The sequence below is a fragment of the Peromyscus eremicus genome, chromosome 12 (genome assembly GCF_949786415.1).
Source record: "Peromyscus eremicus chromosome 12, PerEre_H2_v1, whole genome shotgun sequence".
In the NCBI taxonomy this organism is placed as follows: Eukaryota; Metazoa; Chordata; class Mammalia; order Rodentia; family Cricetidae; genus Peromyscus; species Peromyscus eremicus.
In genome coordinates, this window is record NC_081428.1 from 25,262,208 (window position 1) to 25,289,134 (window position 26,927).

A 26,927-nucleotide genomic window follows, 5' to 3' on the forward strand; every position below is an offset into this window, starting at 1 on the left:
CAGAGAGATATTATCCCATAATATTGACTAAAATCAATGTATTTAATTTTTCTAATTTAGGTTTAACAAACATTGGGAAAACTATTTTTCTTATAATTTATATCAGTAATTGTATTTGAAAGTGAATATATAGTTGACATTGCAACATTCTTTAAAATACTGTTGCTACTCTTTGAGGTGACGTTCATCATAAATCACATATGAGTATTGGACTATGAGACTATTATCCCATTGATCATTTTCTCAATTCTTATATCAATAGCACATTGACTTAATTTGTAGAGTTTCATTGTAGGACTTCAGATTTAAAGTGCAGTTCCTTTAGATTTTTCTTTTCTCTCCTCTAAACTCTCTCAGGTATTTTTGATTGATTTTTGCATTTACATATGACTTTTAAAATGTTGTCAGTCAGTGCTGCTCACACACCCTACCAAAAATCAACTTTACGGGATTCTGAGATACTGTAGTGAAAGCATTTCTTTAGTACGCCTGGGAGCAATGTGGAAATGACTTTATAGTAAAGCATTTATCTTGTCATTCAGGCTGTTGAGGAGTCACTTAGATCCACAAATTACTATTAAAACCTTATAATTCTTGTTTAAAAGGCCATCTATACTAACTACAGAGTGGGCATTTTGTAAATGCTGTTTCCTCCTAACTAAGATTAATCAAGAAAGTTACCATTCAATTGATTAATGCCTGAAGAATGAGAATAAAATTCATGTCTTAATAAATTGATGATATCTAGCCTTTTTAAAATATCCTATTCTCACTTGAGTGTCAGTGGCTCCATGTAACTTCATATGGGATACTCTGGAGAAACTCTTCCTTCAATGACTAGCAGCCATTAAAAATAAAATAGCTAGTATGTATTTTCCATCCATTCCTGTGCTCTGTAAGCTTTCTGGATTTTGATTTCCTTGCATGACTTCTTCCATTTTATTCCATGATATAATTTTCTTCTGAATTGCAAAGTGGTTTTATAGTACTGGCCTAAATTAAAATGCATACATATAATTGTTATATGTACTTCTATTTAGTGAAAATCTGTGTTATGTTATTAGTCGAAATGTCAAGATTGTTGTAAGGCTAATAGAAAAAATATTGTAGATTTCAGCCTAAGGAAGTTCAGCATTTGAACATTCTTAGTTTATGTCATGGAAATCATGACTCTAAGAATAAACATATACTTCTCTTCATGTTGGGATCAAAATTAGAAATTTATATTTACATCACCTATACCACAAATGTAGATGTTTAATAGTAAAATAAGAAATATAATGAGATAGAACAAAAAAACCCTATAATACCAGAGTAGGACAAAACAAATAAACAGAAGGAAAACAGCTCAAGAAAAGGAACAAGAAACAGAGATAGACACAGAGATTCACTTGTTTGCACACTCAGGAATCCTATATAAAAAAAAAAAACCTAAACTAAACTGAAGGTCATATATATAGGCAAAAGACTTGTAGAGAAAAGGAACATATATGAAATAAAGTTGTTTTAAAAGTCCTGACACAACATTACGAGACAAGAAACTTCAAAAACCTCCAAAGATGCCACTGAGTTCTTTTCCTTTCCTTTTATTTTCTTTTTCATTTTTGGGCATCTCTGTTGGATACGCATACCATCCTTAAGAATAGTTTGTTTCCCCAGTGAGACTCTCTTGGAGGGAACTAAATTTTCATTTGCAAGTGGTTATCAGTTGTAGATAGCTTCTGGACTAGGCATGGGGCCATGCATTTCTCCTTTCAGCTCCAGGACCTCATCTGGTTTAGAGCCCTGCAGGCCCTGTGCTACTGCCTCAGTCCTTGTTAGATCACATGTGCATCAGTCCTGTTAAATTAGAGGGTTTTCCTTGGTGTCCTCCATCCCCTCTAGATCTTACACTCTTTTTCCCTCCGTTTCCACAGGCTTCCCTGAGCCCTGAGGGAAAGTATATGACGGATAATCCCATTTAGGGCTGAATGTTTCAAGGTCTCTCACTATCTGCAAACTGTCTCTCTGTGAGTCCCTGTGTTTGCTCCCATCTGCTGCAAGAGGAAGCTTCTCTGATGATAGCTAAAAAGGTACTGATATATGAGAATAGCAGAATGTCATTAGGAGTTATTTATTGCTACATTTTTTTGTTTGATTATTTTTCATAGTAATATTTAGTTTTACCCTACATTGCAGGTTCTTGGTCATTCATGTAGTGTCAGGTATGGGTTCCATCTTGGAGAGTGGGCGTTAAGGCAAGTCAAGTATGGTTGGTTACTCCCACAAGCTTTGTGCAACCATTGCACTAACATATCTTGCAGGTAGGATGCCATTGGAGATTAAAGGTATTATAGCTGGTTTGGGGTTTACATTTCTCCTTTGGTAACATGTAGAGTACAAAAGACACTAGTGTACAAGAATGAAATCTCTATGTAGCCGCCAGCTCAATTTCTCCATGTTCAATAAATTATCTAGCTTTGTTTTCAGCAATAGGGCTGTAGAGAGAGCAGTCTACAGTCTCGGCAGCATCATAGGTTGGTTGGAGATTCTCAGTAGATGTAACCCATTTCCGGTAATGGAAGCTTCATTTGGTGACAAGAGATGGTTAATTGAGATTTTTGTCTCCCTGTTATTTGGTGATTTTTACTTAGATCGACATTACATAAGTATGTATTTTAGGGAGTTTCCGCTCTATTAAATTTCCCTACTACCCTTCAAATGGATCTTCATTTTAGATGTCTCTCCCTGTCTTCTCTTCTTCATTCATGTCTCCCTCTCCTTAACTGATCTTCTCATTCCAGTCTCCCATCGATCCAAAACTATCCATTCTTTTGCCCTTTTCTGGTGAGATTTCTGTTATCTTTTTCAATTTCTTTTCTTAACACCTTAAAGTGCTTATTATAAAGTCTTTCACTTGCTTGGTTAGAGTTATGCCAAGATATTTCACATTATTTGAGGTTATTGACAGAAGTGTTTTTGCCTCATTTCTTTCTCAGTCCATTTGTCATCAGTATATGGGAAAGCTACTGATATGTGTAAGTTCAACAAATGTAGATTTTTAAAAGAATGACAGTATCAGTTTTGTGTCTGTTTATTTCCTTTATTCTTGCACAATTTTTGATATCACTTATTTTGTTTCATTCTATTGACCTTTCAATAAATTGTTATTTATTTTTTTATTTTTATTATTTTTTCCATTTTATATACCAACCACAGTTCTCCCTCCCTCCCCTCCTCCTGCTCACCCTGCCACCTTTCCCCCACCCCACCCCATCCACTCCTCAGAGAAGGTGATGCCTCCCAGTGGATGTCAACAAAGTCTGGCATATCAAGTTGAGACAGGACCTAGCCCTCTTGCCTCTGATATGGAGGCTGAGCAAGGTATCCCTCCGCAGGGAATGGGCTCCTAAAAGCCAGTTCATGCACTAGGGATAAACCCTGGTCCCGCTGCCAGTGGCCCCGCATACTCCCCAAGCCACACAACTGTTACCCGCATTCGGGGGGCTAGTTTGGTCCCATTCATGTTCCCCAGCTGTCAGTCCAGGGTCAGTGTGCTCCAATTAGTTCTGGTCAGCTGTCTCTGTGGGTTTCCCCATCATGATCTTGACCCCTTGGCTCATAGAATCCCTCCTCCCTCTCATCAATTGAACTCCTGGAGCTCAACCCAATGCTTAGCTGTGGATCTTTGCATCTGCTTCCATCAACAAGATGAAGGTTCTATGATGACAATTAGAGAAATCATTGATCTGATTACAGGGGAAGGCCAGTTCAGGGACCCTCTCCACTATCACTTGGATTCTTAGCTGGGATCATCCTATGGGCTCCTGGGAATTTTCTTATCAGGTTTCTCCCTAAGCCCCTAATGGCTCCCTCTATCTCTTTCCCTCCTCTCCTTGTCTGTCTCTCTCCCAACTCCTGGTCCCTCATGTTCTCTTGCCACCTCCTCTTATCTCCTCCCTCTCCGCTCATGCTCCCAATTTGCTTGGGAGATCTACCTGTTTCCCGTTCCTATAGGGGATCCATGCATGTCTCTCTTAGGGTCCTCCTTGTTACCTAGCATCTCTGGGGTTAGCCTGGTTATCCTTTGCTTTACGTCTAATATCCACTCATGAATGAGTACAAACTGCATTTGTCCTTTTGGTTCTGGGTTACTTTTTTACTCTATTGTTCATTGTAAGGAATTTTAGGGGAAGTGATTAGGATAGACGTCTAACAATAGAAGGTGAGCATCTTAATTAATAGAAGATAGACATCTTAATTAATAGGAGGTGGGCATCTCAATTATTGTTCTACTGATGTAAAGAGACAATTCAATTGAAGCAACTATTAAAGAAATTATTTAATTGAGGACTTGTTTACAGTTTCAGGGAGTCAGTCTGTTATCATCGTGGAAGAGATTTTTGCAACACATAGGCAGGATGGTTGTGGGAACCCACAGAGATTTTCTAGTGATATCTGAGCTTGCTTTATCCACCAGGGCTGCAAAAGAGGATGCATTGTTACCAGGTGTTTGGACAGGTCTGCACTTTGATGTGCAGTGTGCTTTGATCTAGCCATGAGGAGGTCTTTTGCCCTGCTCCTTGGCATTTAAAAACCCTTTAGAAGAGACAGAAGGGGCTGGTGGATTTTGATTTAGGTCTCCCAATAGCTATCTCATGTTTCTGTCCTTTTTCTCCTTCTTGGCTAGGCCTATTATTCTATCTACAATTTCCTTATTCCTCTCTCCTCCTCATAGGAACCCTGTAAAAGGTGGAGACTGGCCTCCCACAGATGGTACTGTAGAAGTTACTGGGAGTTTTACAGTCTGACCTGAGTCAGCAGCAGAGATAAAGATACTAGCCTGGCATGAGCTTTTAAAACCTTCAAGTCCACCCTTAGTGACACCTTTTCTCCACACAAACTTCAGCAAGACTATGTTTCTTAATCCTTTCTAGACAGTTTCACTAACTAGGGACCTCACATTCAAAATTTGGCTTAACTGTGGGGGACCATTCTCATTCACACAGCCACCATTGGTGCAGAGATGAAAATTCACATAGATTAAGAGGGATATATGGACAAATATATAGACTTATTGGCCAGTCATCAGAAATTATAAACTGAAAATAAATTGAGTAAGAAGGAAAATGTTAGAAAGGTTCAACAAAAGATTGGAGATGTGGTTCAGTGTGTAAAGTACCTACTACAGAAGCATTAGCACGCAAGTGTGATCTCCAAAAGCACATAAAAAATACATGAGTAGTGGTATGTATCTGTGATCCAAGGATTGGGAGGCTTATCACTGGACCACATTGTACAATCTAGTAGAATATGCGAGTCTCAGGTTATATGAAACTCTGTTTGAGACTCCCTGTTTCAAAATATAAGGAAAAGCAACTGAGAAAGACATCCATTCAAGAACATTGGGCTCCTTGTATACTTACTTACACATGTGCTTGAATTCTCATAGGCAAATTTACACACAGACATACACACACACAATGAGAAGAAAGAAAAAGAAAATGAGAAAAATGATAAGTAAGAAATGTACAACCACTGAAAGGGCAAATCAATGTCATCTTACTTATTGTTAAAGAACCTCATTAGGCAGAGATTAGGTTATTAAAAGTGCACAGTATTGTAAGGGACTATGCTGTCTCCAGGAGGTTTGGGTAATAACAAGAAGGGCATTACTCAAAATTTGTAAAGTATTTAATAAAAGAAGTAGGTTAGGCGCTGGAGAGATGGCTCATAGGCTTAGAGCACTGGCTTCTCTTCCAGAAGACATGGGTTTCATTTCCCAGCACCCATGTGGAAGCTCACAACCACATGTAATTCAAGATTTGGGGATTTCATGCTTTTTTTGGCTTCCACATACATATATATTTATTCCAAAGGCAATCTTGTATCCTATTGCATAAGTTCTATTTATTTCCTTTTATTTTTGTTATCATGAATATACTTAAGATTGTATCTGCTTTTTGTCTTCTGGCTATGATGAAATATCTGACAGAGGAACTATAGGAAGGAGAAGGAGTCTTTTGGCTCACAGTTTGGGAGTACTGTCCATTATGACTAGGGGGCTCCCTAGGCAGGGACTTGAGACATATAGTCATTTTGCATCTGCCATCAAGAAGCAGAAAACAATGAACACTTATTCTTAGCTGCTTTCTCCTTATTATTCATCCTAAGAGCTCAGCCCATGTAATGACACTGCTTGCATTTATGGTGGGTCTTCCCACTTGAATTAAACTAATCTAAATAGTCCCTTCACAGACTTGCCCATAGATAATTTAGTTTCCATGGTGCTACTAAATCTCAACATGTTGACAAAATCAGCCATGCAAAAATATATCATTATATATATATGTGTGTATATATATATATATATATATATATATATATATATATATATGTGTGTGTATCTCTGGTATGAAGAACATTCACACTGGTGTATCACTATTCACAAATGCTCAGCATCAGAAATTTACCAACTAAAGCTACGCAATAACCATTTGTTCTAGGCTGGTGTGATGATTCAATAGGTAAATGTAGTTGCCTTCAAGCCTGAAGACCTAAATTCAATCACAGAACATACACAATTGAAAAAGAGTCTTCAGGCCCCTACCTGTGTGTCTTGGCATGCATGAATACATGAATACATGGCACACGTGAATGTAAGTGTGCATGTACACACACAGTAGATGGATTGATTGGCATAAATGAATAAATGTAATAATATTAAACATTAATTGCCCATTATTTCCTCCTCTGACACCAGACATCCTCATATATATTCTATTGCTACAAAACTGACCTTTTCAGACACAATTTTACTGGTATCACACATTTCTTTTGATATCTAACCCAGTATCTTCAAAATATATCCATGTGTCAAATACCATTTTTATAACTCATAATATACAATTGGCTGTTTTTATAAATGTGTATTTTTTAAGATGTCCAATAAGCACTTGGTTTTTTTCCTGCTGTAAACTATTAATACATGTACACAAAAACATCTACAAAATCTGTTTGAGATTCTACATTTAATTCTCTTTCTCTCTACACACGCACACACACACACACACACACACACACACACTATACTGTCTAGCTCACATGTTAATTCTATATTTTAAGGTTTTGCAGAATCATTATATTGATTTCATAGAAGCTATATCTTTATACTTTCAGACCAACATAATATAAATACCTCAATTTCAGCATTCTCTCTAATGTTCGTTATTTTCTATGATTTTTGAAAATAGCTGTCTTAATGCATGCAGTATTTTCTTGGATAGATATTACATATCCTCATTATGTCATATCTTCATTATCTCACTTCTCACAGCACAATTAGAATGAAAATAGCTTTATTTTTTTCTCTAATTTGTTTGTTACAGAACACCGGTGCCCACCACTCTGGTTAATGTTGCTGCAAAATATTGTTTTGCTATTTGTGAATTGTCAATGTTTGTTTCATAGTAAATGAGAAACTGTGAAGTTTAAAAATGCTAATATGGCCTGGCAGTGGTGGTGCACGCCTTTAATCCCAGCACTCGGGAGGCAGAGCCAGGCAGATCTCTGTGAGTTCGAGGGCAGCCTGGGATACCAAGTGAGTTCCAGGAAAGGCGCAAAGCTATACAAAGAAACCCTGTCTTGAAAAACCAAAAAAAAAAAAAAAATGCTAATATGTAGTCCAATTTATAGTTATTCTGCAGATGTAAGGTAGTAAGTATTTTTCTCAGTGATTTTTTTAAACAAAAATAATATAAATGCTGCCAACTTACTGAAAGGATGAACAATTGTAAATATTGATTTATCAGTCAATATTAACTATGGCCTGGTTGTCAGTATTTAACTTGTTTTCAGAATTCTTATTTATCCAAAGTAATTAAGATGATGCCCAAATGTTATTATTAAATTATTTGGAATTTAATTAAAATTTTATAACACTCTACGCACTGAGGCAGAGACCTCATAGATAGTTTATTTAAACCAGCTCAAAAATCTTCAAATAGATTGCTCATTACTAGACTGTTAACGGTTGGATATGAAATTTAGTTTCAAAGTCCAAAAGCAAAGCTATTACTATTAAAAGGAACTTGATATTTTCTCGAAAAACCCCCCCAAAAAAATTAATATTTTAAAATGTGCATCTACATTTGCCTATCCTTAGTGGACGCATAATATTTAAAAAGTCAAAAATAAATAACATTAAATATTTATTTTGCTATTTCATTTACTTAGCTCAAGTTTTCCCAAATAATATGATTATAGCTGATAGTTAACACATTCTATTTAGAATGGGCCCTATAGGCTCATAGATTGGACTACTTGGTCATGAGGGAATGGCACTATTAGAAAGTATGAACTTGTTTAGCAGGTGTGGCCTTGTGGGAGGAAATTTGTTACTGGGCACTATCTTTGGGGTTTTAAACACTGAAGCCAGACCCAGTGCTGGTCTTTACTCCTACTGCCTGCCAAGCCAGAGGTAGAACTCTCAGTTCCTTCTCCAGCATGTGTGCCTGCGTGGTACCATGTTTCCTGCCATGACAATGATAGATTAAACCTCTGAAACTATAAGCCAGACCCAATTAAATGTTTTCCTTAGAAGTATTGCCTTGGTCATGGTGTCTCTTTAAAGCAATAGAACACTGACTAAGACACTTTTTCTGGTGGAAGAAAAGTCCAACAAAGTGATTTAAATTATATTTGTACTTGTAACAAATCAGGAACAGAATAATGAAGTCCTTTATCAATAAGCTTATTAATTTATTAAATCAAGTTTTGTGTTTTCTCTGAAGAATTTTAATAGAAATGGTGTTCTGAAGCAAAGCAACACACAGTATCACAATTTTTGCGATAATTTTATGTCCGTGTTTCTCAGTCTACTAATATATATTGAAATAGATAGAAATTTTTAACAAAAATGAAAGAATAACATACTGGCAAAGGGGGCAAAAACCATACTGTAAACAAACAAAACAACAATAAACACAGGACAACAGTGAGCATGTGGAGCCATCCACATTCCCACAGTGTAGTGGAAGCATGAACTGTCCTGAACACTCAGGACATAACACATGCACAAAACTGAAGGTCTATGCTAGAGCCCAGCATTTCTACTCTTTGATACATAGAAAGTAGGTGTTAAAATAATTGTGTATCCAATAAAATGTTTCATAATAATGTTTATATCAGCTCAAAGTTTAGTAGTTACTAAGTCTCCAACAGCTAAAAATCTTGTTGAAATATAAAAATTGTGATATAGCCATAACATGGTTTTTTATATAAAAATGGAAAGGGTAATAGAAATAAATAAAATAGAATATATATACTAAATAGAATATATATCTATATTTATATACATATGTACACTTAAAGAAATAGAAGTGATGAACTTGAGTGTGAGCAAGAGTAGAGCTGGGGAGTACATGAGAATGGCTAAAGAAAATAAAAAGGTAAAAATTACATAATTATATCTCAATTTCAACAATTAAAAATATTTTTAAAATGATTTGTTATTTCTTCCCAATCTGGAATTCATTGTCTTCAAAATTAGTTTTTGCCCTTTTATTCCTCCTAATTTGTCTCTCCTGGCACTATGCTCCTTGTTTTGATTCTTTGATGCTCATTATCTATGAGCTTTCCTCCAGTGTGGCACCTTCTCCACAGGCAGATGAATATCCGAACTTACAGTCATGTGTCTCAGTCTTCAAATGCTCAACTCTTGATTTGATATTAACTCGCATGATACTTCCTCCAAGAAATATTTGTCATAGGTCGGTCCACTGTCGATGTGGGAAGATGCTTCTTCCAATGGCAGGTACTAATATTATGAACTGATAATGTATTAGTAAGAACTGTGGATCTATTGAATTTAAATCTATTTTTGACCATGTTTCAAAGTCAATATGGGAAATATATTACAGCAGAATGTGTTATTTAAAAATTCAAGTCATTAAAATCAAAAGTGAATTAAAAGTATGAAACATTTTTTTTTAATATTCCAAGACTAATACACTTTACTGTCACCATTTACTATCTGAGAAAATAACCTAGGAAGAGTAATCATTATTTGTGGAAAAGACTTTTCTTTTTCTTTCTAAAAACAAAATATGAAGCCAACACGTACAGCTCAGGGTATAAAGGGATGGTTTCTATTTTCTTCAGGAATTTGATACGACACTCATCCTAGATCAATTCTCACACACAAACGTGTGCATTGAATCCAATGTTATTTGAGGAAAGCTGCTTCCCTATGAGAATTTGATGGCCCATCTAAACACCCGGGGATTTTATACCTCAGTAAACATCAATACAATGCAAATGATGATTTACTGGTTTCCTTTTATCTGTGATCTTTTATTCATTGCCTCGTGTAGAGCAAATGTGAAATCCACTCTTTGTTCCACAAATACAGAGAGAACATACAGAATTCTTATAGTATGGCAATACTCTTCTAGTATTCATGGCAATACTCTTCTAGTATTCAAAAATTTTATTGTAGAAATTATTTGTCCTTAGGAAAATGAACTTAATTTTCATTTAAGCATTATATTTAAATGTTTTCTTACATAACTATATTTTTGTTAAAATAAAATTAATGTGCATTTTAAAGATCAAATTTGAAGTGTTTACACACACACACACACACACACACACACACATATATATATATATATATATATACTCACTTTAAATTCCTTTCATATGAGCTGTTATTGTGTGATAAGTATTGAAAAAGCAAGGTGTAAAGAAAATCATTGTTTGTGGTACATGTTAGGATATGCTGCTGCTACAGGATAGCTATGCTAATATCTAATTTTAATTTTTCACTCCAAACATGAGCTATAAGACTCAGACAAATTCTCAGTTGAAGAGATTTTTACTTGTCATAAAACCAGTGGTTTTTTTTATTGAAAGCATCTCTCTTATAGAGTATTCTCCTAGCAGATTCAACTTCTCCAAGTGTCTATAGCAAACAGATATCCTTTCCACTCCTGGGGAGCCTGCATCTTTTTTTTTTTTTAGATGTCATGGTCACTGTTTTCATTTCAAGTAAGGTATATTTGTGATTTCTGACCTTTCATCTCATTTTAAGTGTTTCTGACTGCATAGTAATACATAAATTCACATGATGTACAGAGAAGATATTTAGACATCCTGAGCTTACAGAGTCCACTAATCATCTACATGTTCAGTCTTGTGGATACCCACTTCCCCTCTCTCCTTCCTTCCGTCATTTCTTTCATTTCACTTTTTGTCCTGTCTTCTTGTTGGTAGGCAACTAACTATAATCCAGTTTTACCTTCAAGGAACTTAAATAAACTACCTATTGTCAACTAAACAGGCAATTACAAACCCATAGAATCATGGCTAGGGTAAGAATACACACATGAATTATTACTGCATACAACATGTCAATCGTACTCCATGAACTGACATTATAGTCTTTGTTTCTCTGCTTGTGAAGACAACATACATCCTTTATAGAAATACATGATACAGTTAACACAAGACTTCTTGTTACTTAGGCAAATGCTTTTTACTTGTTTAATTTGTGTAAACAATTTGCTAAGTAGGTTGTATATAATATTTATTAACACTCATGAAAAACTTTACAATACGTTCGATATGCTATTTTCCAGTGTAAAAAGTGAAATAAGGTAGTGTAAAAGTCATATCTAAATTTTCTTGTAGCAGTCCAAGGAACGGAATAACAAAAGTGAAAACAATGTTAAGATGTTTAGCAAATGACCCTCACCTACGTGCACAAGGAAGATGAAGAAAACCGTCAGTCATTCGATTACATTCCTGTAGGAAACTTTCTACATGTAAGATATGGCCTACATTCTGCTATTTTGACTTGATTAAGTATCAAGGGAGTAATATCAGTGAAGCTCTACAAGGTTAAATTGCAGTCACTACAAATACAAGTATCAATGACCAGAACTTAAGGTTACAATCCACTTACAAAGACCTAAATGTAATTGACTTCTTTCACCATTTAAAGTTAATTATTATTATCTAAATATTAATATTTCTGTACTGTTTTATATGTTCAACAAAATAAAATATACAAAATAATTTCTCCCTATTCTGTTTGGTTTAGATGAAAATTATTTTATATAAGTCTCTAGAAAAATATCTTCATTCCTAAAGAAAGTTTTGTCCCATCTTTTCACAGTTAAAATAAAGACAGGCAATATAAAATGTATGAAGTGCACATTTATAGTCATCATCTGAATTTTATTAACTTGAAAATATGTAAAACTGAATTGTTGGTTATTTTTAAACAAATAGAATATTGCAAAATTATTTTTTGAGATCTATTCATCACTAATTGGGTTTTTTAAATGGCATAAAATTGTTTCTGAATTTTTTTTCAATATAACCTAAATATATTAACTTTTCAGTGCAATTTGGAAGTAACTACTTTAGAAGACAGAACATGATAATATAGGATAATTGTAGCCTAAGAAAAAGAGTGAAATCTGAAATAGAGCTAACCTAAGATCACAACAGAGGAGGAAAGAGATAATGACAGTGATTATGAGTGTCATTTAATCTCCATCCATTAATTTATGCATTCATCAAATATTTAATATGTACCACTATGTTATATGCAGTAAGACAGCTGCAAAGAAAAAGAATAAACAAGGTTATTTGCTCTTGTAAAACTCATAAACTAGAAGAAGCAGTAACGGGTGTGTAATATTAAGTAGCTGTACATGATACAGAAAAATAGCAGTGTTTGTGGACTCAGAATGACAGGACTGCTATTTCAGATATAATTATATAGCTGTCATAGAGACTTTAAAGTCATAGGGATGAGGTGAGGGAAGATCCATACAGGAACATGGAGTGAAAAGGTAAACAGGAAGAACACAAGTGAAAAATTACTGAGACAAAAGGGCTTGCTTAATTAGAATATTGTTCCTGGGTCTGTGACAACGTCAACGAATTGGAGATTGAGTAAGCATGCAGGCAGTGATAGCTATCTCAAGGAAACATGACGGGATAGTGCATGGTATGTTGTTAGAGGCTTTGGAATTTATTCTCAAAGCTGTGGTATAATCATGTAAATGTAACAGTGCTTTAATTTGAATCAAAGATTTTACAAAGCATATTAAAGAATATACAGTTGATTAAAAGATCCCACTTTTCATTCTTAATGAAGACGTTCAGCGGCAAAATAGAAGTAATGGCTCATTAAACGCTTTCAGTAATGTAATCTGACCTTTACATGTGGACAGTGACTCCTTCTCCAATTACTTCGTCTAACAGCACAACCCATCTGCCCAAAATCTTATTTCACTTAACATTTTTTTCCATTCCACTCCTTTGCAACTCCAGTAGTTGATATTTATTTCTTGATAACTTAGTTTTATTGGTTTCACAAGGAGAAATAGAATTAAACTTCATGGGGGAAGTAATTTTCCCTCCTTGTTGGGATCATGTTTGAAAGGGAAAATGGATAACCATTAAGCTGGTAAATTTCGGAATTAATGAATCACAGTTTGTTTGAGCCTTTCACAGTTGCTGTTAAATAATTTCACAAAAGGCATGGCATTCTGTAGAAAAAAAGGAATTTATTTCTTACTATTCTGGAGGCTGAACGTCTAGAATTAAAGAGCTTCCTGCTGTGAAGCTTTCCTTGCATAAGATAGGTCAAGATGTACACATGAGAGAGGATAAGAGGGAGGGAACTTAGAAACAACAATCACAATGATAGAACTTCTTAGACTATAAAAATCCTACTTTGGTGCTAATTTCATTTACCACCATGAGGGGACTGTTCCCATGATGTAGTCACCTCTTAAAGACCTCACCTTCAACACTGTGATATTGGAAACTAACTTTTTTTCTTTCTTTTTTTCCTTTTCTTCTTTTCTTTTCTTTTCTTTTTTTTCAAGACAGGGTTTCTCTGTGTAGTTTTGGTGCCTTTCCTGGATGTCACTTTGCAGACCAGGCTGGTATGGAATGTACAGTGTTCCACCTGGCTCTGCCTCCCAAGTGCTGGGATTAAAGGCATGTGCCAAAACCATCCAGCTTTGGGAACTAAATATCAACACCTGTCCATACATTCTGAAGGGACAATCCAACCTCACCTAAAGAGAGGATATGCAAAATCTTCAAGAGGATGTGGAGAACATCAAATATGAAATGGAAGTTCTGATACAGCAATGTGTTTTTTTGCACTACAAAGCTGCTGTCCCTAAAGCTGAATAGGATCTAAAATTGTTCATTTGTGTCAAAAGCATATAGTACAGCTTTTTATACATGAGGAAAGAAGCTGCTTGGGTGATCTAAAGATGCATTAGAGTTAGGAGGCAAACTCCAAACCACCCCAACTCTTGACTCATAGGAAAAGTAATTGTTTTAAGGATAGAACATATGGAGGAAGGAACAGGTTAAAGACACATGTTGAATTAGAGTAGAGACAGATTCAACAGAAGGAATCAGAGCATTATCAAGGATATGAGGATTTGATTAATACCAAATGCTTGTCTCCCTTAATTTACAGAGTATCAAAATGTTTAAACGAGAAACTTATCAGAAGAAGCAAAAATAAATCTGATCCTAAATAAACATGACGTTTTTGAGGAAGCACTGGCAGCAATTATTACTACTCTTATAGAAGTACTTCTTTACTATTAGCTACATGTAGAAATTATAATTCAGTTTTTCACATTTATGGTATTTGCTTACTTTGCATGCTTTCCATTTTCTTGTGTTGCTTAATTTGAGAAAGTTAAGATTAATTGTGTTTCCTATGAAAGTACACCAACTTTAAAGGAACAATTACTACTTCTGTATGATTTCTAAGAAGTAAAATATTGTATTGTTAATTCTAAGAAACAAAGTTTCTTGTGATTATCAAGGTCAACAAGATTTCATGTCACTGAGGACTGTGATATGGGATTTGCATAGTAACAGGCTTGACATACAGGATGTAATGTGCAGAACTGTATACACATTGTGATGAGTACGCTAGGCATGCTTCCAGAGACCAGTATGAAACTATAATCAAATGGAATTTTTATTTATTCTTTCAGGTTTTCAAGTAATCATATCATAAAATGAGCTAATTTAAATAAATCTTTAAGCAAGAATACATTAAATTAATAATTATTAGAATGGGAATCTAAACGAAGTACTTTGATTTCCATCTTCTTTTAATTATAATTAGTAGAAAGCTGTTGAATCTATAAATAAGCCTCCATAGATTCCTACAGTATTTGTTTATGCAAAACAGTTTAAATAGTTATTTTACATCAAGATCATCAGAGGATATATTTCAAATTAACATTTAAGTAAAAATATCATAAAATATATATTTAAACAAAGTATTAAAATGTGTCATAACTTTGCATATTAACACAAGTTAAGCCAATAAATGGAAAAATTTGAACATGCCTTTAATGTCTAAACTAATGCCAATATTCAGAGTATTTGATGACTGCTGAGTTGTATATTGGGAAACTATGTGATTTCAGATGTACAATAATGACTGCTATTTGTTAATATATTTTATATTGACAAATGAAATATTTGGAAACATTGATATTTTCTTTAATATCTTTGCTTAGTATCTTAGTATGAAATCTAAGGTAATATATTCATGGGTAATGTTTTGACACGGTATAATATTAGAAATTGACAAAATACATTGATTTTAGAGATATATTTTAGGTTTAACTATTACCCTTTATAACTGTGACTCACTAGGATAAATCTCCAAAAGAAGAAAATATTAAATTACTAAGCACAGAGTGGTTTAAGTGCTGTAAGAAAAGTGTACATGATTTTGTTTCCTTTAGTTGTTCAGTCCATTTCTTCCTTAAATCTTTGTTATTTTCCATGTCATTGGAATTCATTACAGCAGCAGCTCAGGGCGAGAGCGCATGTGTTTTGATTGAAGCACAGGATATTTGGGAGAATGGGAGAAAATGGGAAGTAATGGAAAACACAAACCAAATGATATTCACAAAGAAATCTCCAGGACACTATGTCATCTTTAAAATTCTCTGCAGATTTAGCTTTGTACATCATCAGACATCCGCAATGACCTCTAAAACAGTAGAAATTTCCCCAAACACTGGTACCTGCACACAATGCCAGATGTTTTATAGAACACACTCGAAGCTAAAACTCAGCTGTATTGTCATTCATTGCTCTTTTGAGGATTTAAGGAGAAAATGAATCAACACAAAAGAGAAAATGGAGACAGAAAGAATATTTATTTTAAACTGCACGTAAGACGGAAATTTACATTTAAGCTCTGAAGCTTGCAAAAACATTTAGAAAGAAGGGAATGATCACTGCATATTTTTCATGGTACTCCTGATTCTGAGAATATGTTTTGTTTTTCAAACAGACCACCTTACTGCAGTTTACCTGCCATTTTTCTGTCACTCACAGAGATGGCTGACCTTGTCCTTTTTATTGAATTACCCTGTGTAGTGATTACATCAGTGTCACATTTATTTCATCTCTGTTCCTCTTGTGGACCTGCATTCACACCATGAGTTCCCATGACAAGGAATTCTGGAATCTGTAGACACAGCCACAGGAGAAAGGAGGTTAAGATGTGCTCTTGTGAACTTAGAATGCCTTCAGGTAGAGGATGCTCACTAGAACGCCTGGCTTCTATCTCGCTATGGCTAACAATCTCAAGGATGCCTTACTCTGATCCTGGAAGTTGTCAATGAACAGGAAATGCAATCTTTGAGAGAAGAGAAAGAAATATCTAAAAGTGATCTTCTTGTTTTTAAGTATTTCCTCAGAAATATACGATCCATTTATTTATTCATGTATAATTTCCTTCCCTTGTCCCCTCCCCTCCTCCTCCTATTCTATTTCCTTCCTTCTTTCCTCCCTCCCTTCCTCCCTCCCTCCCTTCCTCCCTCTCTCCCTCCCTCCCTTTCTCCCTCCCTCCCTCCATTCCTTCCTTTATCTTTCCTTCCTCCAGTCTTCCCTTCCTTCCTTTTGCTTTTCCATTTTTTTTTTATTGCTGTTTTTGCAGAACTACAATCCTGGGCAAAGTATACTGCTTATAGCAATAACTGTAAAACGAAGAATAATTTGGCGCATTCAAGTTGTTTCCATTAGCTGTAAGTTCTCTGCAGTTTTTCTTGTGACCACAGTTAATCAAATCACTTATTTACTATTTTTACAGTTTTTTTGTTGCGAGGACACAATACCAAACAGAAAGTGAAAAAATGCCAAATCATCTGCCAAATACGCAGCCAGTATCCTGAGCTGCTATTCTATAAAACAGGCAACTGTACACTTTCTTGCTTTCAGTTTCATTTTTAAAGTTAAAGATGCAGACTGAATGTGGTTACAGATAAAATGTGGCCAGCTGCCTCCAGCTCCTGCCTTTAGGACTTCTTTGACATTGTGTCCTATAACCTAGGACTGAGAGACAAAATAAACCCATTCTCCCCTAAGTTTCTTTTGTATTAATCTTATAGAAACAGGAAAAGCAACTAGGACACTACTGATAAATAAAGCAAGCATCATCCATGCATCTCTAAAAATAGTTTTGTTGTTGAAATATCAGCAGTTCCCCCAGCTCCTGATCTGAACAAGGTCTACCTATAGCAGATGGCATTTTTTTTTTTCTTTCAGAGACGAATCTTGGTGGATCTATCCACAGATAATACATCTATGGCATTTGTTCAGAAGTTAATCTTTAAGTGATAAATGCTCAGGCATGATTAGGAAAAAACACGTTTTCAAGTAGTTTTGTACCATTTAGCACTGTAATATGAATCTTGTTTTTGAAAGGAATGGGAAGTATCTTTATAGTTCAAAATGAGTAATTCGTGGCCTTGAGGTTTTCATGGGGTTGGTGTGCGTGGTGCTCAGACCGCTCTCTCCCTGATGTCTGGGATAGCTCCTGTGAACTTCCTCTCATGTACAGTAAACATATTTCAGGCTTCCAGAGACTTAGGAGTTCAGTTGAAGCAGAGAAATTAGAGTTATGTGTTACAAGAAACAGACATGGTGTGAAGAAAGGAACAATACTGCACAGATCACAATTCAAGGAAACATAAATTCCTTTAAGATGTTAGTTGGAAAATTCAAGGAATACTTCAGTAAATTGACTTCATCGTTAAGTGCTTACAAGTAAAACACTATTACTCTTTCTAAATTAATAATATTTAAATTTTCATTCAAGCCAAGAAATATACTTCTAGTGTATGAAAGACCATTGAGTTGATGAACAGTTTGAATGGAAAAAAATAAAACATTTTTAAATAATTTTTTCCTAATTGGCTTCATTAGGAAATTACAGAAATCAGAAGTATTTTAAGTTATGGAAAAAAAACACTGAATACATTATAGTTTCTTATTATACAATGAAACTGTAAATATTCCTAAATTAGAGGTCAGTAAATGAAATGTGTTTATATGTACAAACTGAAATTACAGATTTAATCAATTAGCTTTTTAAAAATTATGCATTATGCAAAAGAAGAGAATTAAACATTTTGTTATCATCTTGTTCAAACAAAGGAGTTCTGTTACCACTGAAAATAATTGCTAATTGATCACAAAACATTTTTAAAATGAAACATTATTTATTTATTTATATAGCACACTCTCAGTATGACATTGTAACAGACTCACTTCCAGGCACAGAATTTCACGTACAGCTTTGAGAAACATGTTTAATCATTCACCTCAGGACCAAGTGCTGCACTTGGGGCTTCGGCATTCTGTCTCCTGTCTCCCTGGCTCACTTATTGCTTACAGTCTGGCTACTTCTGTGCTTCCATTATCCCCAATCAAAGAGATTATTACAGCACTGCTTCTTCAATTTCTAGCATCCAAGTTTCCTGCAACCACTTTTATTTTTTTTTAAAGCAAAGACCAAAGTGGAGAGTAGAGAAGTCCTCAAGATAGATTTATGCCCTATGAGAATCATTTCATCTTATCAAAAGCAAAGTCCTTTCCCAATCTCATCCTCTCTCTGAGTATCTCTATTCTATTGATGGATAGCCACTGGGGTGGATTAGAGGCAGCTGGTTATTTAAATGCAATAGTGTTTCTTCAATGCCTTCACACTCCTAAGGCAACCTGTAATTTATCTCAAGTCCAGACTTTTTTCGAAGTTAAGTCTGTGCATGGTTCTTTGTTAGTTATACAGTTCTTTGTCAGCACACCCTCAAGGAGCTAACAAGCCAGAAAAGAGAGGATATGAGCTTTAGCAACAAAAAATTAATAATTCAAATGTCATTTAATAATGATTTAAGTGTAAACAGATTAAATACAGCTGTAATAATAGTTGATCAAATTAACTGGCAGAACTTTGGCTTCAGATGCAGAAGAATCTGCTTCCTTCTTAAGATATTTTTCTATTAGTTTGTATTTCTTTTCCACAAAATGCTGTTGTGAATAAAGTGCTTTTTAATCAGAAATTATGTTGACTGTTACCTGAAGAACATTAGTAACAATGCAATATAAGAATGAGAGCAAGAAGCCTTAACATGCTGCCCTGGCTCAGACCTTAATTTTAGGCTTAATAGGATATTCATTACTTACAGTCAGTCTATATTCTGATTCCAAAGGGTTCTATCCCAGTTTTTCCACAGAGGCATGGTCTTGTTTCTAAATAAAGTAGGGAAAAGTAAAAGAAAATTAGGGGAATAAAAGCTTTCCCTGGGATGAGGAAATGTAGATATTGTGTTAAAATGGCATAATAACCTTAGGATAGAAAGCTGACATTTTACTAAAAATGTAATCATCGTCAGCTTATTCTGCTTCATTTTGTTAAAATTATAGACATATACCTTGACTTGAGAAACATTTGCCTTACAAAATAGACTTTAGGTAAACTACCCGTTGTTCAATGTTATCATTTGTTTGATACATAGAAGCAGGCAAAGAGGGAAGGTGACTTCACTGGTGTTAAAATACAAATGCTCCTGTGAACTTGTCCAAAGCCCATGGACCAGAAAGTCATAGACCTCAGGAGGGAACCTCCTATTGTTTGGCTAAATGGACATGTCAAACTATTCCATAAATATTTGTCTACACCCCTAGATTAGTGCTGCTACCTGCCTTGGTCAAGACATTACTGTTTCCAGTAGATGAAGGTGAAGGCATAGACTCAGACATGTAACTGGTCAGTATGTTGAGAACTAATTATGTCATGCCCTAAATGAGACATCTATATTACTTCTCAAAGTACAGGGAATATTGCAGATGGTAGGGCTACATGAACATGAGAGTTGGCAGTTAGAACAGAGTACAGGAAAATGTCATCTTCCAGACCTTGACATGGTTGTTGAACCTATGAACTCACAGTAGCTGTTGCAACTTGCCCAAGACCCACAGAACTGGGTCCACCAACATTCCATCATGGAGGAGGGTTGGACTCATAAAGTTCACCTCCCCCAGAACAGTATAGATGGTTAAAATTTGCAAGGAGATTTGTATTTCTTGGTTGTGTGACAAGTAGTGCTTCATTCCTATTGAAGCATATAACCCCTCATCCATGTTCATGTCCAAGGAGAGGAGCTGAGTTCTGCATTGTGAGTACCGTGGGGCTCTAGCGTCATAATTTCTGGGTTCTATGCTTTTTTATTTTCCTGCCTTACCGTTTTCACTTACTGTGTGTACAGAAAAGAATCCCAGAAGCCATATTTTCTCTTCATCCCTCTTCTGTCCTAGTTCCTGCACAGCTAGGGACTGATGGCCTGCTGGGAATTCAATTCCTGAGGAGCCCACAAAATCCCTAGGGCTGCCTGAAGCTAAGGAACCTCCCACTGGCTTGTTAACCTGTACCTGCTTTCAGGTTCCTTCTGCTGCTCACATTATCTTCCAGCATCTAGGTTTTACTTTGGGTCATATTCTTTTACTGTTGCTTCAGCCACAGAGCTTCATGACGGAGTTTTTCTAATCTCCAAATACAATGTTGCCATTGCTTTAAAATCCTCTAAATTTTCCAGCACCCTGTATTTTCATTGTCTGTTTGCTTGTCAGCTTTCTTCAAAATTTCTCTCTTTTTATGTGTAACACTTAGCATAATGGCAGGTCCTAATTACTTACTTGGCAGGATGATAAATGAATTATTTTAAAAAACCTGAATCTTGAATATTTTCTTTCTATAAATATATGCTTCACTTTTGCGGGTGAAGAATGCCAAATAAGGTAGTTAACAACCACTAGAAAAAAAATGGTGGAACCAGAGGTCCTCTAGCTTATGTGTTTAAGTGTTTCATGTTCATGTACTGTCTTAATGTGGACACTGAAGGGTGACCCAATGATTTCCTATGGGATATATTAAGAATCTGTGATATCTTTTTTTTTTTAACTTTAGAATGCAGCTGCTTAGCATGCCAACAAAATACAGCTTTTTGTTTTTGTTATTTTTTACATTAAATATTGACTAGTATTAATTTGGGGTTAATGCTTAAAGACAAAGAATTCATTTCTAGGAATGATCCCAGGACCATCTTTTATACAAGATTAAGTTCGACTGGGTTGGGATAGCAAGACTCACTTCTTACAACCAATGCTACAGTAGATACAGAACACACTGTGCTTGTCTCAAGGTTTAGGCGACACTTTCATGTTTGAAGATGTTAGAGGTTCATCTCCTGTTATTATTGGTGGAGGTGACATACTTGCACAAATATGTGAGGGAAAAAAATGTATTCCATAAGGGCAATAATGATTTACACAATATATGTTGAATGTATCATTGTATAGCTAATTTCACTGCTATTTTCTCTCCTGATGCAGGCCACTGGTAATGTGCTAGAACAACAGACACCTCACAGATCCAGATGAACAAACTCACATTCACAGTGATCTTGATTAATTTAACTCTATTTTTGTTCAGTTAACAGCAGTATAGGGCCTAGAGAAGTGTGTGTAGTCACGCAATCATTCTCTGTAGTGACTGCTGACTTGCTGCTGCTGTGTACTTAATCCTGTGACTCAGCTTCATGTATAAGGTGCTCAACTGGGATTCTGACATTATATTATGAAAATATATTTTACTGGGGATTGTAATTAATTTCTCAGTTTTGTAACAAGTAGTGCTTTGCTCTTATGGAGGCAAATCAGTGAGAAGGTAAGAGCCACTCTTCCTCCAACAATATGTGTGTGTGTGTGTGTGTGTGTGTGTGTGTGTGTGTGTAGGTGTGGTTCTTGTGGATGTGCTTTTATTTTGCAAGTACAAGTCTAGAAGCAAGTGTGTGTGAAGTCCAGATTTCAAACTGTGGTGTAATTATGTGTGGGGATATTTTACTTTTCTGTGTGGGTATATTTTAATTGTGCTGAAATGTGATTTTATATGTATGTTAATAAATAAAGTTTGCCTGGAGATCAGAGGTCATAGTGAGCCAGGAACAGAAGTCAGGCAGTGGTAGCCCACACCCTTAATCCAATCACATGGCAGGCAGAGTCTCTGTGTGGTGAAGGACACAGCCAAGTGTGGTGAGATGAGCCTTTAATCCTAGTACCAACCATAGAGGTCTGGAAGTCTGTATAGACAGACAGTGATGAGGAAGTCATGTGGCTGGGCTTAGAGCCAATGAGAAGGCAGAACAGGAAAACAATAAAAGCACAGGTTAGGCAGGAAGAAGCTCTCTCTCTGGGGAAGCTACTGCTGATAGTAAGCTAAAGCTAGTCGTGGCTATTGCTCTGATTTCTTTGGCTATTACCTCTGTATTTGGCTCTTTGTTTCTTATTTAATAAGATTGTTTAGATATTTGTCTACATTTATGCAAGAGCTACTTACCTTTTCTTAAGAAGAGTCAATGTCTCTCATTCACCTTATGTATATGGTTAGGCTGGCTTGCCAGTGAGCTTCAGGGATCCCCCTATTGCTACTTCCCCATATCCGGAATCACAAGTGCAAGGCACTATACCCTGAACTAACATGGTTTCTGGAATCAAAGTCAGCTCTTCCTGCTTGCTGAGTAAGCATTATAACAATTGAACTATCTCCTCGGGAAGAATGTCTCCTCTTAAACAATAGTGTATACAACTTTCTATGTTTGTAGATAAGCGTGCATTCTCATATGTCATGCAAGGGACTATGCAAGAATCACCAATGTCAAACTTGAAATATAACCATCACTTCCTAAAGTATCTTCCTTCCCTGGGTACTCAGTGGTATTTCCTTACATGAAGACTTGTCTCCAAGACCATTTTTTTTTAAATTATTACCTATTATATTGACTTAAAGGCAGCATGAATTCTAAATAAATGTAGCAAAGTACTCATAAAATACTCTCTTAAAAATTATATGATAAATGTATAAAAACTTTTGCAAACCACTAGTGTGAATTAAGGACTAATTAAAAAATGTTATAGCAGTGCTGCTTGAGCTAGAAATTCTTTTGACATCAATGAAAGAAAGCTATGTCAGGAAGATCTGAAGGTTACTCTGGGAAGGGTGATATAACTGCAAGCTACTCTCACATACAAGTTACAAAGACTAAAATTCAGATAGTGTTTGAGTTTCCCACTGCTCAGATGTGCTTAGGGATATACTGGTGGCAAAGAGTCATACAAAACACTATTATAATGACTAAATTGGTGGTTTTATTAATAATGGGGAATTCTCCTCACAACCAGTTCATATAATGATAAGAATTTATGAAGATAGTTCAATTGATCCATAAGATGAGCAAACCCTCTAGGAAGTAAAGAAGCTATATATTCTTAATGCCATGTTTATTTTGAAATATAGACAGAGGGCATACTTTAGCATTTCTTAAAATGTCCATAATCTTAGCCTAAGAATTTTAATCTAAATTATGATATAATAGTACTTATCCTCTGAAAATGATGTGGGAAAATTCCACATAAGGACAACTTTTTGAAGCAATTTATACTAAGCAATTTAATACATTATTGGTTCTTCTCATAATTTCAACATGTGGCAAGAAACTTTTTTTTTTAAGTAGTGAAGATAAGAAAAAGGAAAAAAGATGCAAAGCCAGATATTTTGACTATATCTGCAAAAAAGGTTTTGGCTGTGGTCATGGCTCTAATTAATTTATACAGTTAATTTATAACAGAATCAGCTCATCACTATGAAATAGATAGTCATAGCTCACTGCTGGACAATACTATTTCCATCTATGACCTTACACACTTCTGCTCTTTCGTGCTTATTTACTAAGCAAACATTTATACAGCCATTACATTCCATTAGTCTTGGGTGTAAGAATAAAATACTTGACTATCAAACACATATATGAAATAGAAAATCCACTCAGTACTCTTCTGATGTTCCTGACATTTCCTAACATTAGAATTTCAGTAAAGCCAAGTTCTTACTGCTCTATATGTTTTCCTCAGTATTTAGAATTATGTTTATCTAGGTCTGGAGAGATGACTCAGTCCTTAAGGTCACTGGCTGCTCTTCCAGAAGTCTTGAGTTCAATTCCCAGCAGCCAAATGGTGGCTCACAACCATCTGTAATGAGATCTGGTGCCCTCTTCTGGCATGCATGTGTATGTGCATACATAACAAATAAACCTTAAAAAAAAAAGAATTATGCGTACCCATAGTTTCTTATTCTGTGTTTCTGAGTTAATCTGGGCATTATATTATTATTATTATTATTATTATTATTATTATTATTATTATTATTATTATTATATTACTACTACTACTACTACTAATAGTAATAATAATTACTATTATTTTACCTCTTCTGTTTCAGTAACTGGATTTAGTTATAGAAAATATATGATGTGTTTGGAGCTGGTATACAAGATTTTCATTCCCAAAATCCTAAAGTGCACACACACACACACACACACACACACACACACACACACACACAAATACAGACACATAAGTATAAAGTGCCTGAACTTGGGAGTCTTTTTCTCCGCTTGGATTTCTGTGTCTAACTTTGATATAATTTTGGCTTCCTCTTATTTTATTTTACTTTGTTGCTTATGTTATCTTTCAGAAGCCTGTTCTTGTATAGTGAGAGATATAATGGGAGTGAATCTGGAGGGAATGGAAGGTGGGAGAAACTGGCAGGAGTAGAGGGAGGGAATTCTATACTCAGGATTTATTGTATGAGAAAAGAATCTAGCCGGGCGGTGGTGGTGGCGCACGCCTTTAATCCCAGCACTCGGGAGGCAGAGGCAGGCGGATCTTTGTGAGTTCGAGGCCAGCCTGGTCTACAGAGCGAGATCCGGGAAAGGCGCAAAGCTACACAGAGAAACCCTGTCTCAAAGAAAAAAAAAAAAAAAAAAGAATCTATCTTCAATAAAAGAAAAAAAGTAATGACAATGTATACATGCAAGAACATATTTTTAAATGGAACTTCCTAATTCTTTGGAACAAAATGGAGTATTAGGAAAAGCTAATCACCAGGGACATAGAGATGCAGACTCAAATATTAGCCAATGACTTAAGTGTTGATTATTAACCAAAATAATTTATGCCTTTGACCCTCATTTTCCAGCAAAACTGGCATCCTGTTATTTGCTTCTTAGTATTGCTTTGTGAATTTAATGAGGTGGAATCTATCATTATTTAAACAATTAGTGTGGGTGTTACCTATGGTGAGTATTAAAAAGAATGACAACCAATGTAAGAGGATGACAGTTTGCTTATGATGCTGCTGATGTTTGGTTAGTGAAGATGGTGAAAGCACTAATAAGTGTTCTTTTGTGAATATCACATTTGAATTGTTGCTTCCTTGTATAATTATTGCAGGTAAGATCCATGTCTCACATGTTTCAGAGGTGAAGTGAAAGGGTTTTAAGTGAACGTTATTCAACAATGGAATAATAGGATGAGAGAGAAATAAGACTTTCCTGGACAGAAATGATGTCCAAGTGACAGAGGGTGAAGAACCAGCAGAGGAGTAGAGTATGGCACGACAGAAGGGAGACTGATGGCGTCAGTAACTGGAAGAAAAGGCAATAAATAGGTACTAATAGAAATAATTGCTAAGTTGACTTAACAGATTCTCTTGATCACCATTTTATTTTACAATTAGCCCCCTTTAGTAAATCAAGCTATTAGGTTTCCTGTGTAATCTTATCAATGGACACTTGATTATAAGAAAGAGAAATTTTAGCCAGGCAGTGGTGACACATGCCTTTAATCCCACCACTAGGGAGGCAGAGCCAGGCGGATCTCTGTGAGTTCAAGGCCAGCTTGGTCTACAGAGCGAGATCCAGGACAGGCACCAAACTACACAGAGAAACCTTGTCTCAAAAAAACAAAACAAAACAAAACAAAAAAACAAAAAAAAAAAAAACAACAGAAAAATTTTTAGAAAATGGTAATGATAACTGTGTAATATACAATTAAAGTGCCTTTGGATCCCCATTATTCCATTTATTGATATACAAAATAGAGTTGAACCACTTGGCATGAATACTCATTAATGTCTTCAAGGAAAAAACACATTCCTTTTTCTCGTGTTCTGGCACCGTAGCTGTTTGAAGAAGTGGTTCTCACCAAGTTATCCTGACAGACTTGCTGTATTGTGAAAACAACCTTCCCTGATGTAATCACCATGTCATACATATATGTCATGACGTTGCATATCTTATTTCCTGAAAGACTGGAAAAGTACATGAGTTACTTGTACTCTCCTTTTAAATAAATAAGGGAGGTATTTAATATATATATATATATATATCCTTATACTATATATATATATATATATATATAGTTTTTGAACTACATTTTAAAAACATGCCTTTTCCTCAGTCCATTCCTCCTTTTAAACTTCTCATGAACATCTTTCTCTAATTCATGTCCTGTATTTCACTAATTGTTATTACACATATATTTGTATATGCACATATATTCATATGACTCCCTAAATACATTAATACAACCTGATCTGTCCATATATTACATGTATGTATGTATGTGATTTCAGGGTGGACCACTTGGTAGTAGATAGCCAATTCTAACACACTTTTCAGTCTTTGAAATAA